General features: G+C 50.8%; 1 long non-coding RNA gene across 1 annotated transcript; it reads left to right on the top strand.

Moving 5' to 3' along the window:
* The first annotated feature begins 153 nt into the window (after nt 1-153).
* LOC140193238 (uncharacterized) lies at nt 154-2,365 on the top strand. Its single transcript, XR_011884677.1, has 2 exons — nt 154-545; nt 1,203-2,365. It is a non-coding gene; the product is annotated as an uncharacterized lncRNA (long non-coding RNA).
* Nucleotides 2,366-3,465: the final 1,100 nt, after the last annotated feature.

The following is a 3,465-nucleotide window of genomic DNA, read 5'->3' as shown; positions in this document are numbered from 1 at the left end:
TCCCAGTGAGGCAGTTGCATCAACAGTCAATTAACTTCTGTCCTTCAGGATCTGGGTCTGACTGGCCACGATAGAATTAATCATCTAGCTCGGTGGTCCTGGTGAAGGTGCTCCCGGATTGCTTGCTGAGAGGGAGTTCCAGCATTCAAGCAGTGGTGTGAGATATTTGGGGGTGGGTTGGTGGGACTAGGAGGGGAACTAGCAGGCATTGGTGTTCGCCTGCACCCACTTCGCTTGTCTGAGTTTGAGAGATTCTGTTGGAATAGCCCAGGTTAGTAACTACAAACTATTTTGTAGATGGTGCACACTGCAGTTACTGTGTTTTGGTGGTAGAGGGGAATGAAAGGTGAGAGAATGTACACAGACTGGGTCAGTCTCAGTTTCTGTGTGGTTGCTGTAGGTTGGGGTCAGTGTGCAGTCATAACAGACAAGGACAGTGTAAAGGGTTTTTTTGATATTCTGACAGGTCCAAGTCTGAAGACCTTGTGCAAACTGGCAGTGATTCAGTACAGCTTGGATCAGTCCGTGCTCCCTCATGACATCAGGCAAGTTCACTCTGTCCAGGGTGATCCAAGGTCTAGGTGGGGGTTCTGTAGGCAGGAGACAGTGTGGTGGGCTGGGGGAAGAGGAGGAGGAATGTTCCTCATGACAGGGGTGCAGTGTCTAGTGGAGCAGGGGCAAGTCTTGGAACAGTGCTTTGACTCAGGCAAGATGTCAGAGACTGGGTTTCAGAGAGTTAAAAGAGGGTGACGAGATAATTGTCAGAAACAAACTGGGGTCTGGAACCAACAATGGTCCTTTCCTCCCCACCCCTGCACATGCTTCCTGAGTACCCTGTCCTCCTTCCCGTCCCCTCCTCTCTCCACCCCTACACTCCTCAGGTCAGGCAGCATCTGTGGATCTGAAACATGAACTTCTTTACCCACAGGTTCTGCCGGACCTGCAGAGTGTTTCCAGCAATTTTGTTTTTTCATTTTTACACTTTGTAAGTTAATTTTGTGATTTACTTCTAAGATTCTGAAGTTCAATTACTGAGGAAAAGCAATGTCAGAGAGGAATGTCAGAGCAATCTCAGTGATTCAGATGCTTCCAGCATAAATCATAAAATGACTCAACGACCTTCAGTTAGGGTGGGTGCTGAAGGGTTTGTTAGGACTCGCTACTGACTTGTGTGTCTGTGTGCATGTCTTTGCCATTAACAGGTCGGAGCTAACAGCAATGACAACAAACAGCAACATCAGTCGGCCGATCTTCTCCTCCCATGGATAAACCACTTCTCTTCACCCAGCCCCGTGACAGGGCGACTCCCCGCACACTGTGCCTTGTCTCGTGGTAGGGGCAAAGGCCAAGGACATAACCTCACGATGCCAAATGATGGGGAGCTGGCAGTTCCCAGGACTGGGCTTTGCAGTGCAATGTTTCCTGGTCGGGAGATGTCTCGTCGACACACAGGCATGCATCACCACCCATTCCCCCACCCTCACCCACCTCCCCACCACTCCGCGGGGTCCAGCACGAAGCCGTGCCGGGTGTTTTACCGAAAGGTGCTTGATGCAGGATATACCTCATGTCAGCCTGAGCTTTTTCGCTGCCCTGCTGAGACACCCACCACCCCACGAGCCAAGGGGCTCCACATCTATGGGAGATTTCCCAGTTGTGTGGTTGGGGTGCCGGGGTGACCAGCTGTTTTATTAAAGTAAAATGTTTTTGGGACGGGTGCAAATGACAATGTTGTGACTGTTTAGTGTGTGAGGAGGAGCGATTTGGGGAAGGGGTTAGAGGGGACTGATGGCCCAGGGCAGCATGAGGTTGGTGTGGGGAGGGGTGGGGTGTGGACAGGCAGGGCTGTTACCTCTGCATGTCACCCATTCCTCAAAGCAGTTCTGGACTGCCCATTCACTATCAACCCCGTCTCCCGCCATCCTAATGCTGCTTAGTGATCTATCTGCACAGACAGCATTGGGCAGCTCCCAAACACAGTCACTGGACTGATTTCTTCCCCCTCCGTCCCAGACCCAGGCTTCCCCAGCCACCAAACCTAAGGTCACTGGTGATGCCAGAGTGTAGGCTGATTTTTCCCCCTCCCGAACCCAGGGTCATTGCGTAGTAAGAGGGTGTGGGACCCAGGGCTAATTCTGCGTCGCCAGTTCTGGGTTATTGGCTGTGACAGAGAGCAGAGAACAGGAGCTGATTTCCCAGATGGACGGACCATGAACTCTGGACAGTGGACCCGTACCCACGGCCAAAGTGAGCCCTGTACCATCTGGTTATCAGCCCGGGTTGCGAGCAAATTTTTTTTTCATCTTTTTGTAAAAATCCTATATTTCAGTGGACGTATATAATATTAAAGTCGGCGTTTTCTGAGTCCGTGTGTTGGAACCGTTATTTTTCCTGTGGTTTGAAGTGGCGCCGGTTCAGGGATGAGGGATGGGGGGTGAGGGAAGAGGTCGGTCACCGCTGATGGACGGACTGATTGAGCAGGGTCGGTAGTCACAACCTTTCCCAGTGCCCGTGTACCGCGGTGAGTGGACTGAATCCCCGTGCCCGGAGCTGTGAACGGGAAGGATCTGCTTGCAGTCAGTCTCTCCGTTAGGGTGATGACCGGTCTGCTGAAACCCCTCTCCCCACCGAGAGTTTCCTCTCCTCCCTCCCCACCTCACCCCCGTCTCTGCTATTTTTAGAATCAAACTTTCTATAAAAAGCTCCAGATGTTCTCGCTGACGTCACGGGGCTATCTGCTGCGAGTGAGTCCAGCTGTCAGGGCCGGGGGTGGGGGGTGGGGAGTCAATAAATGTCCGAGGGTCCAGGTCCCGGCAGCGCCGGAGCAGACAATCACAGGTAAGCAGGGAATGGGCAGACACGGTCCACGGTGTACTGTACATACACGCACATTTATACACACATCATTCCGGTGCGCGCACTCATACACTGGTATATGGTGTACGTGTGTGTGTGTATGTATATACATACATACATACACACGCCTCTCCTGTTTGTTTACATACTGATTTAGGTATGTTATATGACACAGGTCTGTATTACAACCAAATCTGTTAGAGTCACGTCAACAGTATATATTGAAACAGATCTATAACATGCATCGAAGTGACATAGGTACAGACACGTCTAAAGTTCTCTTTCACATACGACTGCATGTCATTGTTACAAAGTCTGCACTGCACACTTGTATTACATATACTGTAGATATCTACTAACATATTGGCACATGGCTGCATAGGCAGTTCAGAGTTTGTGCCAAAGTGTTTTTTTTTCTGAAATTGCAATTATAATCTTGGGGACAGAGTAGAGATTGTTTAGGGTGAGGGTGGGGATAGGGGTTAATGGAGTCGGGGGGCAACGTGTGACAAGGAGCAGATTCTACCAGCCCGGAGGGCGGAAGCCAAAGGATAATTTGCTGGGAGTGCTCAGATATCTGGGGAACAGTGAGACAGAAGATGGAGCTGG

The sequence above is a fragment of the Mobula birostris genome, unplaced genomic scaffold (genome assembly GCF_030028105.1).
Source record: "Mobula birostris isolate sMobBir1 unplaced genomic scaffold, sMobBir1.hap1 scaffold_4638, whole genome shotgun sequence".
Taxonomy (NCBI): Eukaryota; Metazoa; Chordata; class Chondrichthyes; order Myliobatiformes; family Myliobatidae; genus Mobula; species Mobula birostris.
Note: the sequence above shows the minus strand (reverse complement) of the source record. Positions and strands in the feature narration are given on the sequence as shown.